We start from the raw sequence: 16,005 nt of genomic DNA on the forward strand, positions 1-16,005 counted from the left end.
TGAAACAAATTACAGTCACAGGAATAGGGTGGATCCTGAAAACACACATGCCAGGTGTCTTTAGCATTCGCCTAAAACTGTATAGTGAAGATGCCAGGAAAAGTGAGGAAAAAGTTACAACATTTGGGGCATTTAAGTTTAGAGAGAAGGCAAGTAAGAGGAGAGATGATAGAGGTGTATAAAATTATTCATGGTTTTCTCCCTCTTTCGTAATGCAAGAACTTGGGGATATCCAGTGAAGTTGAATGTTGGAAGATTCAGGACTGAAAGTGTGAGCACTCTTTTGATTCTTCCTTGAGGTTCTTGCAGTTTTCTGAAAATTTACAATCCTGTGACACTTCCATGAGTTATCAGTGGAGTCTTAAGTTGATAGCTACCTCTGCAAATACAGGCAGGCTTCTCTCCCTTTGAAGACTGAGCACAGCAATGTTGTAGCTATTAAACGCATACCCAGTTTCCTAATGTCTCTTCAAAATCAAAATCAGTATCAGTCAGCAGTCTTTGCTATTACTCAAAATGTACAGATACGATTAAGTCCTAGTTTGAAAGAATTGCTGAAATCAGTGGCTGAAAACAGATTTGCAAAATATTGTAACTGTTCTGGGCAAAGCTCTTGGGACATGGTTGGAGGAAGTGAGTAGTGGGAAGGTTGAAGTGTTTCAGAGTAGAAAAGCTGTGTGCCAGGATGCCATACACTTTATTTTCCAAAATTAAGTATGCTGTGGAGTTGAATGATTTCTGTTGGGATCAGCAAAATGGTATGTCAAGGGCATTGTTGCAGCAAGTAATATGTACTGATTTATGAAACTGAGCGTGTATGCATGAATAAACCTAAGTTTGAGAAATATATGTAATCTAAGTGCAATTCTATGCACACTTTGTTGAATTACAAGGGACCTGCTTCTGAGTAAATCTCATGGATTAGGCTAGTCTTTCCCAAACTGGTGTTGTCCAGAAGTTTCATTCTGCAACTCCCATCAGTTGAGCCAGCATTGCTGATGGTCAAGGCTTATGGGACTTGTAGCAACATTTGGAGACCACTAGTATAGGGAAGGCTGAGATACACTGTAGGCATTTTGAAGACCTATGTACAAACAGGAAAAGACTAAACCTTGTATTCAAGAAATGGCAGATTTTCTTAATAGAAGACGTTCAAGCTTTTGTTGAAACTAGCAGGTAGAAATTGGGAAAACAAAGCTTTTGGGGACATATAGGAAAGAGAAAGGTAGCAAATGGGTGTTAGTCTTTCTGTTTCATCCTCCCTTCTCCAGTGTACCCAGTGAGCTTTATGGCTGAGTAAAGACCTGCCTTATACATTGAGGATGGGTAGGGAAACCTATTGAGTACAAGAAAGCAGTTTATCCAGTGATGGCAGATTTGAGCGGGCTGTGGGCAAAGCACACTCTAAGGAGTTCCACAACTCTACAATACTTTGTATCCCCTCACACTCCAGTTCCCTAGCTGTTGTTCCCGCACTAATAATCCAGGCAGGGGAAAAAAATTAAAGGGTACCTTTTTCTGTCTTTTGGGGGAGAAGAGGAAAAAGGGATCTATTTGTTCTTTTTCTGCTTCCTCAGCCTGAATGAAAGGGTGAGTGAGAACAGGTGCTTTTTTCTTCCCCCCTGAAAATGAAAGAGAGAGACCTGCAACCCCCTTTTACTGAACAACAGTGAAGGGAATGAACAGGTCCTTCCTAATTATTTTCCAGATGTGGTCAGACATGCTGGAGTGTGTGTCTGACAATCTGTTATTTTTTGTGTTTTTTAAAAAAGTCTGTACTCTTCTGTCCTCATGGGCCATAGCCACCTCCCCTCTGGTTGCCCTCTGTTCTCCAACCCCAGGTAGCACACTCTCTCTCCTTCTCCTCACCCCTTTTACCAGGTGGTAGAAGCAACTGCAACAGTCTCCACATTTCCTTTGTTCAACTTTATACAGAGCAGGCACGCTGCTGGTGGAGCAAAGCTCCAAACAGTTGCACCCACCCTCTTTGGTTTTCAGAGTGCATTTTGACTCTTGTTGTCCTCAGATGTACTCTGGATAATCAGAGATGATCAGCACAACTCTCTGGAGGTTTGTGCCAAGTGCATTTTTTTTGTAAAAAAAAGAAAAAAAGAAGTTGCGAGGACTGCTGCTGTCATACAGGTGCCCCTGCACCCTGTGGTCCAATCTAACAGCGGCACTGAGTTTATTAAACTAAACATCTGTGAACCCTGTTAAGTCTCCATATCTGTGATGTGATCAGTAGTTTCATGTCCTGTCACATTGCTCATTCAGTGGCCTTATTATTAAACCATGTCTCTTAGCATTATGTGTGAACTCTGTTCAGCATCTTAACTATGGTTTGTTTACTGCCAATGAACCACAATCTGAAGCCATGGTTTGTTACCTACTTGCGGACATTGTTTTAACTATGGCGTCATGTTAACATGTAAACCCAACCCCCTTGCTTAGCTGTGGCTTGTTTGACCACTCCACCCAAGACACTCGCCAAGCTACAAAGGTGTGAGGCGAGCAGCTGGAAAACAAAACAAGCTTGGAGAAACAAGTCATAGTTTGATCATCTATGGGACAACTCAAGGTTTAAGTTGTGGCTTGTTAAACAAATCCTGACTCTTAGCGAACCAGGCCAAAGTGTCATCTGGAGGACATTCTTCCTCTGCCTTTCTCTTCTCTGTGGAAAATACTCTGGGTTCTGTTCTTCTGGCCCTCACTCTCTTCACATAGTCCGTTGGATGGCTTCATCAAATTTCATGATTTTCAGTACCTCTTACATGCTAATGACAGCCGTTTTTTTACTCCAGACTTCCCTTTCTCTACATTTCTGTTTCCCCAACTGCATATCTGATATTTCTGCTTGGATGTCTCATTGCCCAGTAAAAACTCTTATCAGACTAGGCTTCTTGCCTTTCTTCTAACCCTTCCTCTTTTGTTACCATCTGCATCCATTGGCATTATTATACCAGTGGAGCTCTTCTCCACTGATGAGACATGAAGCTTTGGCTTTATCTTAGATTCCACTATGTCCTTTGCTGCTTTTTGCTCAATGTGTCCTACTATGTTACATCTTTCAGTACAACATTGTGAAATGTGCACCTTACGTTCCCTCCTCTCAGCTAACACACCCAAATTATATTTTTAACTGTTCACACACTCTGTGGCCTAGCTTCACTATTTTTACTCCTTTATTTCTTGTAATGAATTACAAACCCCCAGCTTTATGACTGTCAGCCGTCCAAAGATCTCCTGATATCTTAAATGACTCTGCCCTTGCTTCCTGGCTGCTGCTTACAGCTGGAACACCCTTCTGGAAAATCTGTAATGCCATCTCTCAGCCCTTGCTAGGCTGTATCCTTTCCCCGCCACAGATTTGTGCATGCTGATTTCCTTTGCTTGCTTCTCAGTAGGTACGTTTGGACTACATACCTGTCATATGTATTTTTATATACTCTCATTTACTGCTTAGATATTCTATATTGTGGCTTATAAATTATTAAAACAAATAAACAAAATGAATAACTTGGTACCTGAGCTTGCTATTAGCATATATGATGTACACTAATGACACTATTAATAAACCATATAGGTTATCCAGGGATTTTGGGCAGTGTCATTATGCAGATGGTACCAGCTTTCTTTTTCTTTTTGTCAAATCTGCGTGAATCTGTAGAAATGCTGAACTGTGCCCGGGATTGGACAGGTTGAGTGCCAACAAACTGATTCCGTGATGTGATGTTCATCCTATTCTAGATGGGACTACGCTTTCTCTGAAAGTTCAGGTCCCTAAACTGTTAAGTGTTTTTTGATCCACCTTTTGCCTTCAAGAGTTCAAGTAGCCTTTGTAGCATGGGGGAGACCTTTCACCACACAAGGCTGGTAACTCAGCTGTGACCCCTCTTGGACAGAGATGGCCTGGCTACAGTTATCTGTGGTCTGATAACATCTTTTTTAGATTACTACAATTTATTTATTTATTTTGCATTTATATCCCACCTTTCCTCCAAGGAACTCAAAGTGGCATACATGGTTCTTACCCTCCACATCTTATTTATTTATTCAATCAATTTTTTACCCATCCTTTACCATAAGGGCTCAGGGCAGGTTACAACAATAAAACATACAGTTATAAAACAAAAGTTACAACCATAAAACAAGCAAAGTTCAAAAATTCCATATATGAAAACAGTTAAAATGGTTTCAATACAGATGCAGATTGGGATAAAGATCACCACTTAAAAGGCTTGTTGAAAGAGAAGAATCTTCAGTAAGCACTGAAAAGACAACAGACTGCACCAGTTTATTTATTTTTGACATTTATATGCCACATAACCATTTGCATTTCTGAGTGGCGTACGTAAAAACAAGACATACAGAGAATGACAGAATAAAACAAAATCATCATAAATCCAAACACTACCTTTAAAATGCATGCTGGAACAAGAAGGTCTTAATCATACACCTGAGGTTCAACAAGGAGGGTGCCTGTCTAATATGTGGTAGGAGGGAGTTCCACAGGCTTCGGCCCACTACACTGAATGCATAGCTTCTAGTCATTACGAGCAGTGCATCTGAGGAATGGGGGACCACCAACAGAGACTCCCCCAAAGATCTGAGTAATCAGGCCAGGATTAAGGAATCAGGTGGTCCTGGACCCAAGTTGTTATGGACCTTGTACATTAATACAAGAACCCTGAACCTGGCCTGGGTAGCATATGGGCAGCCATTGCCAGCTTTTAAGCCCCAGACTTATGTCCTGGCACTAATCTGTCCCATCACCAGTGCACTAGCAGCATTTTGCACCAGCTGGAGCTTCTGCGCCAGATGCAAGGGTAGCCCCATATAGAGCACATTGCAGCAATCAAGTCTTGAGGTTACCAGTGCAGGAATCAACACAGCCAGCCTATTGCTGTTGAAGAATGGCCATAGTTGGCACAGCAGCTGTAGCTGGTTAAAGGCACTCCTAGCTACTGAGGCTACCTGAGCCACTAGTGACAAAGATGGATTCAGGAGCATCCCCCAAACTATTTTCTGTCAGAGGGAGAGTAACTCCATCCACAGCAGGCAAATGGCTAATCTCCTGGATGCTGGAACCACCCACCCATGCACAGTGGCTCTGTCTTCAAGCTCAATTAATTAGCCCTCATCCATTCCACAACTGCATCCAGACAACGTTCCAAACCATGCCCAGCTTCTTGTGACTCAGATGTTATGGAGTAATAGAATTGTGTATCATCAGCATACTATCTAACTCTAGGCTAAAGGAACTGCCCCCACTCTGAGTTACTCTGCAACACAAATTCTACCTTGTGTCCAAATGTTTTTCTCCATATCTGACATTGCCTCCAAACTCCTAATGACAGCGCCCAGTGGAGCATGGGTGAGAAGATTGTGCTGAGGCACACAGTAATGCCAACACCGTGGGGCTGAGACAGAATCCCCCAGTGCTTTTCTCTGGATGTGACCCTGCAGGTAGGAATAGAACTACTGTAAAACAGTGCCCCCAATAACCATCTCACAGAGCCAGTAGTAAAGCTGTGGAAAGATCAAAAAGCAGGAGAATAGACACATTCCTCTTGTCCTGCTCTCGATATAGGACATATATTGAGGTGACCAAGGGATAGTCAATGCCCAGAACCATTCCTGGATGTAAATAGACCATATCCTCCAGGAACTCTTGCAGCTGCTTCACACCCCCTTACCACCTTGCCCCAAAAGAGGTTATTTGTGACTGGGCGGTAAACCTCTGGGTTCAGGGTGGGCTTCTTCAGCAGGGGAGGGAATTCCAGAGGGTAGATGCCCCCACACTAAAGGCCTGATTCTTATATTGTATGGAAAAGATCTCCTGATAAGATGATAGCTGTAGGAGGCCCTCTCCTGCATAGTGCAGTTATCAGTTTGGATATGCAAGGGATGAGATAATCAATTAGATGTACAAGAGGTATTCAACATGGGGCTGTTTTTGGAGACTTTGGAAACTATAGTTGGTTCAAAATACAGCTTGGTTAACTCGAATCACCGTGTGGAATGTATCTTACCAGTGTCGGCTGCATTGGCTCCTGGTCACTTCCGAAGCACAATTTAAAGCGTTTAACATTTTAACATCCTAACTGGCTTGAAACATGGGTACTTAAAGTATTATTTCTTCTCTTCTATACATCTGTCCTCTTAGACCCTTCCCTCAAGTCCCCACCCTATCAAAAGTAGGGGAGGTGATGTTCAGAGGCAGGCTTGGCTGGTGCCATCTTAGTCTGCGTTTGGGGGCTAAGAGTACTGTTTTTTTCTTTTTTTGGTTGGTCGTTTTGCATGTCAGTTTAAACTGAATTTTTAACACTAGAATTTTATATTCTGTCTTTCTCTCCCCTCCCTTATTTGTATTTTACAATTTTTAAAATGTAAGCTGTTATGAGAGCATGTTTGGCTGAAGAGCATTAAATAAATTCTGGAATAATAATTTGTCAGATTTGAGCAATCACTCTGCTGTCTGCATTGTGCATCTGACAAGCACTTGCTGTTGGGACAGAGGTAACTGTTCACTACATACCAGTTAGGATTGCTTATAAAGCAGTTAGACTGAACAGTTTCACTGAACAGAATGGAAGACCACTAGACTTAAGATAATATTGGTTCTTTAAAAATCTCAGCATTTCAATGACATCTGACCGTTTTAAGTTCTCACTGACATTCAGAACAACAGCATCTGCAGAAATATTTGGGAGGGGGCAAGGTCTGTGAATTATCACGTCACTGGCAACCCACTCCACTCACCATTACATTTAGGACTTTTGTGGGGGGAGTGCTTCCCTGCAGACACCCTTTATTCAGAATATCTTTCCATATCATGAATGGGGAACCTCTAGCTTGTGGGCTAAATGAGGCCAAATGTGGGCCAAACTTGGCTTGCAAATCTGCTTTCAACCTTGTCATGCCCACCTGCCCCACACTTGAATGCAGCTGCACAGGAACAATTGGGGGTCTTAAAAGCTTGCTGTTAATTATTCTTCCACAAGCAGGCCTTGCATTCAGCATCTTTAAAATTTGGTGCCAAGTGCAAACCCTGTTGGGATTGGCTCTGCTTAGAAGCTTCTGTTTGGAACACTTGAATGAAACCGATTCGTGCTGAAGGCAGGGCTCACAGTTAGTGCTGAATTTAAATTCAGTGCCAAATGCAAGCCCTGTTTTCGTTGGGGATTTTGTATCCATGGCTGCAAAGAATCTTCATTTGCAGCCCTGGCTTAAATTAAAGCTGGGCTTTAAGGAAGAAGGGAGCACATTTAGAGCACATCTTCCTTTGAAGTTTGAATCACTTGTAGAGGGTGGGCCACATCTAGATCAGGCTAGCCGGCTGGATCCAGTTCCTCACCTCTGTTCTTAATGTTTCGCAGGACACCAGTTGGATAGTGAACTACCTCATACGAATAAAAGAACATAGAAATCTGCCTTACACTGAGTCAGACCATTGGTCCATCTAGCTCAGTACTATTTACATTAACTGGCAGTGGCTCTCAGGATTTCAGGCAGGACTCTCTCCTAGCCTTACCTGGAGATTCTGGAGATTGAACTTAAGACTTTCTGCATGTAAGGCTGATGCTCTACCACTGAGCTATGGCCCTTCGCCACCCAATGTACTCAATGCTAATATGAACAATAGTGTTAATCAGGGCTGTGGAGTCGGTACGCCAAACCTTCGACTCCAACTCCTCTATTTTTCTACTGTCGGCCGCCGACTCTGGCTCCACCCATAATTGCCACAAATGCCCTGGAAAGCGCTGTAAATGTCTTTTTAAATTGGAAGCTCTCATAGGAGCATTTTTATCGCTGCCTGAATATGCACTGATCTTGGCATCACAGCATTTGTCTTCATCTGGGTCCTGTGTCACACTGACACACAAAATGTTTTCCATCTTGATGGTGAAATGCTCAACTACAGCTGACTTCATGGGAAGCCTCTTTGACATTTTGAATTTATATTTTAAAAAAATTGTCAATCAAAATTTATTTTGAAGTTGGAGTCAGTACATTTCTATCAACTCCGACTCCACCCAAAATTGCTTCCGACTCCATGACTCCGACTCCACAGCCCTGGTGTTAATACGTGCGTGTGTGTGTGTGTGTGTGTAAAAACGTAATTGTGATTAACCAAACAGAGGTATTAACAAAACGTTTCAGCTTCCGCCTTCATCAGCTGCAAACATACAAATGCTGTTACCAAGGTGGCAGTTATAGAGCTTTGAGGATGGAATGCTCAGAGGGGTTTCATTTGCAGAAGCTAAGTAGTATATATAAAGAACGTGTGAAATATTTCTATTTCAGAATGAGCTTAATATTTTGTAAAGCATTGTTTGAACATGATAGTGATCTCTTGAAAAGCTCTTAGATCCAAGATTCAGATGTAGTCATTTTAGTGATAAATAGCAAACACTCTTGATCCTGGAAAAATGGATACTAAGCCCAGAACAACCTGCATGTGTGCTTGTGAAACAAACCATGAGCCTGGGTTTGAACGTGACAAGTCAGAGGCCGGATTCTAGCTTGTTTTCTCCAGTGCAGAAGTAGGGGAGGAGTGTTGCAAGAACTTTTAAGCAGCATGCATGAGCATGCTGTTCATTCCATTAAAACATAATTAGTTTTAAACTATGGTTTAATGTGATATGTGAACTGGGCCACTGAATCTGATTAGCAAATTAGCTATTTCTTTTGATTGATGCTAGTATTTTTTTCAAGGATATATTTACTGGGGTGGAGTGAAATATATATAATGGTTCAGGATAGCTAACTTTTCTACAGTTATTGTGATTTTTGCAACCTCATCCATGTATATTATTCTGAAACAAGTTCCAGTGAGTTAAATGAGGCTTATTCATAGGTAATTGTAGCCTTACCATGTGTTGTGTTATACTACTGAAGAAATCAGTGTTAAATGCAATGTTTGTAGAAAATACCCAAATGCTTAATTACATAAAGGGGATTTTCATTTTCTGAATATTTTCCTCTAACATCAGTTCTTTAGTTTGCTTTTTATGCATTTTGTGAGTATTCTAAGTTTTTATGTTTTTGATACATGTTTTCAAGGTTTGTAAGTTACTTTGAGTTCATTTTTGAAAATAATAGTAAATGTTGCATGATAATGCTGAGTTCTAAGAATCCAAAGAGGTATTATAGATGTGCACAAGGGGAGGACAATGGGTTTTTTTCCTTTGAAAAGCAGGCCCATGTTACATATTATGAACTTCTTCTAAAATTCTCCTCCAGTTTCAAGAGAGGTTTGCCATGAGCTGACTAGGCTAGTGTTCAAGAAAGACAAGCCCAAAGCCCACGTTGGCTTTCAGAACTAGTTGTATGGTAGTAATGGGTTCAGACGACCCTTTGTCAACCCAGACACTAAATTCTTCCTTTTGTTTACCACAGAGCTGATGGTTTCTTTTCTCAACTTTTATTTTATTTCTACCAACTCAATGTTTATAATAAATTACTGTTTGATTAGTACAAAGACATAAATGTGCCAAATAGTACAATTTTATCTGCTAAGTTCTATAGGTAATACAATTCTTATTCTCAGAGGAGAAAAGTAGCTGTTTGCATAAGAGTTAATATTGTGTCCTGTGTCAATGTTTGGGCTTCTTTGGTTGGGGGTGCTGAAATGGGGCAACATTTTTTCCAAGGGTTTAGCATTTCTGGAGACTACTGGGAATATGTCTTATTACCAAGTAACAGCACAAGCCTATGCATGTCTATTCAGAAGTAAATCCCATTGAGTTCATTGGGGTCTGCAGATTAGTGTTGTATAGGATTGTACTTTTGTTGAGACGTAAACATCTTGAAAGCACTTATTGGACCTATGTTTTGTTTTGTTGCTGTCTAAAATCTGTGACTGATTTGAATGGCATGATATGTTGCAGTAGTAAGTGCAAGGATAAACACTTCATTGAACAACCATGTATAGTTCCTATAGGCAGAGCATGACAGCCAGGTAACTGTCACTGAATGTCAATTGAATCCATTTGAGTCTTGCTGGATCTACAGCTGAGTCAGCTGGAAATGGGTATTCATTCTGTGGGAATGGCGAACTTAAGAGTGCCTTACTGTAATAAGAGCCATACAAAATATTATTCTGTGCTGTCTGCTAGAGAGACTAGCACACCTGAGCGATGGCAGATTAGTAGCCAGTTCTGATCTTCCAGTAGTTCATGCATCATATATTATCTGAAACTATATAGTACTTGTGGTTCATATATATAAGAGAAAATGCATAACGTATGGCTAGATTGCCAAGATATACTAACAATAAACAAACATATAATAAAGGGCTGGATAATTCACTGTATGCCACAGTCTGTCTTTTTAAAGTTTTGGTGCTTAGCCATCTCTCAAATTTCTCTCAGTAGCTATGGCTATATTTTTTTACTATTCACTTCTGGAATATTTATTTCTTCAGCATAATTTGGATTCTTTTCAACACCTAATTATTCTTGTTTGGATATTTTGAAGCCACACTCTCAGAGAACGTGTTTGCCATTCTGTCCTTTTTAAAATAAATGTTCCTTAATTGGGTTTAAGTCAAGATGGGCAACATCAAGAAACCTGTTTCTTTTCCTTAAAGTTAAGTGAACACTGACTTTTTACCAGGAAGCTGAATACTTACATGTTGAGCTTTCCCATTCATTGGTGCAGCACACACACAGCCATGCACTTATAATGTTACATTTGTTATGGAAGTATCTGCTTTCATCTGTTTTCATTTTCCTAGCTATTAAAATATTACCTGTAACTTTTGAAACTTTAGCGTGTTGGATTCCTAGGTAATGGAAGGATGGAAGGAGCTGATTATGTTAAGCTCAGAGAAAAAAATTGCACCTTGCGCAAGAAGATTGTAGGATTCCTCCCTCCCCCACACACCCACATTTTATGAAAAGGATAGACAAGTATCTGCTGAAGGTACTTGTGATATGTGGTACTCTTCCTCTAGGCAGGACTTTGGACTTGTGCAATCCATTTAACTATTTTTGTCACTTTCAATGTTAATCATTTGAAATTTTAGGGCAATTTAAGAATTTTGAATTTATTTATTTATTTTTATTTATTATACTTGTATACCGCCCCATAGCTGAAGCTCTCTGGGCGGTTTACAGTAACTAAAAACAAATACAATTTACAATACATCTTTTAAAAAACAATTTAAAACACAATTTAAAATTTAAAACAATATAAAACACATGCTAAAATGCCTGGGAGAAGAAGAAAGTCTTGACCTGGCGCCGAAAAGATAACAGTGTTGGCGCCAGGCGCACCTCGTCAGAAAAATCATTCCATAATTTGCGGACCACCACTGAGAAGGCCCTCTCCCTTGTTGCCATTCTCCGAGCTTCCCTTGGAGTAGGCACCCAGAGGAAGGCCTTTGATCTTGAATGTAGTGTACGGGTGGGTTCGTATCGGGAGAGGCGTTCCATCAGGTATTGTGGTCCCAAGCCGTGTAAGGCTTTATAGGTCAAAACCAGCACCTTGAATCGAGCTCAGAAACATACAGATAGCCAGTGCAAGCAGGCCAGAATTGGTTTTATATGTTTGGACCGTCTGGTCCCTGTTACCAATCTGGCCGCTGCATTTTGCACAAACTGCAGTTTCCGAACCGTCTTCAAAGGCAGCCCCACGTAGAGTGCATTGCAGTAATCTAATTTAGAGGTTACCAGAAGCCAGAAGACAACTGAAGCCAGGTTATCCCTGTTCAGATAGGGACATAGTTGGGCCACCAACCGAAGTTGGTAGAAGGCACTCCGTGCCACTGAGGCTACCTGAGCCTCAAGTGACAGAGATGATTCTAGGAGAACCCCCAAGCTACGAACCTGCTCCTTCAGGGGGAGTGCAACCCCATCCAGGACAGGTTGGACATCCACCATCCGGTCAGAAGAACCACCCATGACATGACATTCCCTTTTCTTTTTTTATATATACTTTTAATTAAATTTACAAATCTTTAACACAGCATCAATAATCAAAATAAAATCCTTACATAAAAAAATAGAATTTACTAAACTATCTTGTATTTACTATATCCTCCTAAACTGTATCCCTCTCCCCTCCCAAGCAATGGTATATTCTATATGCACTTAAGTACTTTAATATAATATTGATATGTTAACAAAACTAGAAAATAGATATATGGAACCTTATCTAAATTAAAGTATTTTATGGTGAAGGCATGCCAACTGGCCACATATTCTATTGGTGGGGTCTATCCGTGTGTTGTTTGGTTTACATACATTAGGAAAGGGTACCAAGAGTCCACAAAGGTTTCTTTCTTCAACTCTCCCCTTGCTATTCAGAGCTTAGATGTTAGTTTTTCCATGAGTGCTATATGCCATACTTTATGCGATCAATATTTTATTAAAGCACCGTTTAGGTCTTTCCAGTGCTTGGCAATTGTAAGACGCGCTGCCATAAGTAGATGGCCTATCAAGTTCTTACATCGTACATTCTTATTGCAATCGATCAATAAATTTAAAATAGCAAGTTGTGGTGTCTGAGTGATGTCTTGGTTATTTGATTTATTTATTTGAAAATAGCATTCCAAAAGGTTTTAACACATGTTCACCCATATGGTGGTACGTACCAATTCAACCACGTCCTCTCCAACATTTAGGGGAGAGGGTGTGGTTCACCCTTGATAGGTACACTGGAGTAGCATACAATTTCTAACATTCCGAACTTGATGGGAGGAAGTGGGTATCAAACGGTTATTCCATAATTGTTCTCAGTCTCTCTCATCCAGTTCCTTCAACCAATCTCCCTCCCATCAGTTTGAGTCCTGTTAGCTGTTCTGACCCTGTACCTAAAAGTAGGTTATATAGTCTAGAGATAATTCCCTTTTCTCCATTTTGTGCTGCCAAAATTATATTTTTGAAAGATGATAGGTTTGATATTGCTTGTGCTTTGATTTTTGGGCAGGAAAGAAAATCATGAATTTGTCTCCAAAAAAAGCCATTGAACTCCTGATTGGGCCACTATTTGTTTGATTCTCTTATTAAAGCTTTATTTGAGTAAAATCTTAAACTAAATAATCCTTGTTCCTTCCACTGTTGCCATGGTAAATATTTATTTTTATTGAAAAAGTCCTGGTGAAAGAATAAAGAGATTAAAGAAGGTTTAGATATGAGTCGTCGTGACCATTGTCCCCAGATCATGAGCAAAGCAGTTGTAAATAGGTTTTTGGTGACTTGCATTCTTGTTTTATTTGCTTTTAGTATAAGGAGCCATATCACCTTGTATTTCGGTGTTTTCTAATTGATTCCATTTTTTTGATTTGTCACCTTTTATCAGTTGTAGGTGGTATAACTGGTTGGCGTCATAATAAAATTTTATGTGTGGGACTCCCCATCCTCCTTTATTGGATTTACAAAATAATAATGTTTTTTTTAATTCTAGGAGATTTTTTCTCAAAAATAAAATGACTTAGTTCCTTTTGCCAAATTTTAAGTTGTTTTTCAGCTACTTACACTGGGAGTGCATGAAAAAGAAATGTTAATTTAGGTAAAACATTCATTTTTATTGTGGCTTTTCGAGCAGATAGAGAAAGTTTTAATTTGATTCACCTGTTCATATCTGCCCTTATGTTATACCACAAGGGCCTATAATTAACCATAAATAGTTTACTCATATTTTTATGTATCTGTATATCTAAATATCTCAACTGCTTTGGGAACAAACTAACTCCCAGGGCAGATGAGAATTGCCTCTGAGCCGTGGGGGGAATATGGAAACATAATGCTTCAGATTTTTTAAGATTTACCCGAAGCCCAGAGACATTTGCAAAAGTTTCCAGTATATCTTTGATATGAGATACAGCTTCTACTGGGTTTGTAATAAGTAGGGCTGTATCGTCTGCGTACATGCTAACCAAATGCTTTTCATTCCCAGTTTCAATTCCCTTAATTTTATTGTTGTTTCTCAGATGCTGTGCTAGTGGTTCTATTGCTAAGAGGAATAAGAGAGGTGACAATGGGCATCTTTGTTTGGTGCCACAGTATGTCAATATAGGGTGAGTCAATCCCATTAATTTTTAAAGATGTTGTTGGGGGATATTTTTTTTTTAAGTGTTATAAATTCATTACCGAAATTCATTTTTTGTGTTACTGATGTTAAAAAAGGCCAATGTATGCAGTAAAACCCTTAAACAATATCTAAAGATAAGAAGACTAGGAGACCACTGATTAATTTTACAATAATTAATAAGATTTAAAATTCTTCTTATGGGGTCAGCAATTTGACTATGTGGCACAAAACCAGATTGATCAGAATGAATTAATTTTGGAATTATATGTTTCAGTGTATTGGCTGTAATTGAAGTAAATATTTTATAATTTATTAAGTAGTGCTATGGGTCTATAGGAGTCAGTCAGTCGGGGATCACAGTGAGGTTTTAAAAGGTTTTCCACGTCTGTGGAAAAGGGTCACCTTGTAGTATACTGTTAAAAAGATTTGATAATTGTGGATTCAATATTGATCTATATTGTTTGCAAAATTCATTGGTAAAACCATTTGGTCCTGGTGTTGTATTTGTTTTAAGGGATTTAATTACTGATTCAATTTCCTCTGTACTAATATTTTTCATCAGTGTTCTTTTATCTGTATCTTGCATGGATTTGTTCCGCTTTTTGTATACATTTCTCAATATTTTCTGGATCTACAATATTTTTTTGTAACAGTTTTTTTGAAAAAGTAGCAAATGTCTCCCTAATTTCCATTGGAGAACAAGTTATTGAGCCATCTTTCTTTTGTATTGTAGTTATGGTATGTTTTTTGTGTTTTTGTTTAATCCTGTTTGCTAGTAACCGTGAGCCTCTGCTACTAAACTCATAAAACCTTTGTTTGGTGTATAGAATGTTAACCATGGCTTTGTTAACTTTCAGTAGGTCTAATTCTTTACTTTTTATTTCTGTTTGTTTATAAATCTGATGGGAACCTGTTTTCCCATATTTTTATACTAGATCTTTTATCTCCTTGTCTAGTTCATTAATTTGTAAATTATTTCTATTTTTGATTTCATATAGTTCTTTTATACAAATTTCATTGAGTACAGCTTTCATGGCCTCCCACTGAGTTCTGATTGGCATTCCCGGGGTATTATTTTCTTTGAAATAATTATTTAAAGTGATTTGGATCATGTCTCTACTTAACATAAGAACATAAGAAGAGCCTGCTGGATCAGGCCAGTGGCCCATCTAGTCCAGCATCCTGTTCTCACAGTGGCCAACCAGGTGCCTGGGGGAAGCCCGCAAGCAGGACCCGAGTGCAAGAATACTCTCCCCTCCTGAGGCTTCCGGCAACTGGTTTTCAGAAGCATGCTGCCTCTGACTAGGGTGGCAGAGCACAGCCATCATGGCTAGTAGCCATTGATAGCCCTGTCCTCCATGAATTTGTCTAATCTTCTTTTAAAGCCATCCAAGCTGGTGGCCATTACTGCATCTTGTGGGAGCAAATTCCATAGTTTAACTATGCGCTGAGTAAAGAAGTACTTCCTTTTGTCTGTCCTGAATCTTCCAACATTCAGCTTCTTTGAATGTCGACGAGTTCTAGTATTGTGAGAGAGGGAGAAAAACTTTTCTCTATCCACTTTCTCAATGCCATGCATAATTTTATACACTTCTATCATGTCTCCTCTGACCCGCCTTTTCTCTAAACTAAAAAGCCCTAAATGCTGCAACCTTTCCTCGTAAGGGAGTCGCTCCATCCCCTTGATCATTCCGGTTGCCCTCTGAACCTTTTCCAACTCTATAATATCCTTTTTGAGATGAGGTGACCAGAACTGTACACAGTATTCCAAATGCGGCCGCACCATAGATTTATACAACGGCATTATGATATCGGCTGTTTTATTTTCAATACCTTTCCTTCAATACTTGACTGTGGTGAGTAATATAGGGTTCAATTTCTAGTCAGGTTTTGTTATTGAATTGTGTATTTTTATAGTTATTGAGACTGGAGCATGATCTGTGATTCTTAATGCTCCTATTTCTG

At 39.7% G+C, this 16,005-nt stretch overlaps 1 protein-coding gene across 9 annotated transcripts in view; it reads left to right on the forward strand.

The window, feature by feature from the left end:
- NIPBL (NIPBL cohesin loading factor) overlaps positions 1-16,005 on the forward strand; it is a 227,798-nt gene that overhangs the window by 15,733 nt on the left and 196,060 nt on the right. The window contains exon 1 of one of the 9 annotated variants that reach the window (XM_061616527.1): positions 13,970-14,026. The exons of the other annotated variants lie outside the window; for them this stretch is intronic. The gene's annotated coding sequence lies outside the window, so the exon portion shown is untranslated. Of the gene's footprint in view, positions 1-13,969; positions 14,027-16,005 lie in introns of those variants that run through there. 9 annotated transcript variants of the gene reach the window in all.

The sequence above is a fragment of the Rhineura floridana genome, chromosome 1 (genome assembly GCF_030035675.1).
Source record: "Rhineura floridana isolate rRhiFlo1 chromosome 1, rRhiFlo1.hap2, whole genome shotgun sequence".
Classification (NCBI taxonomy): Eukaryota; Metazoa; Chordata; class Lepidosauria; order Squamata; family Rhineuridae; genus Rhineura; species Rhineura floridana.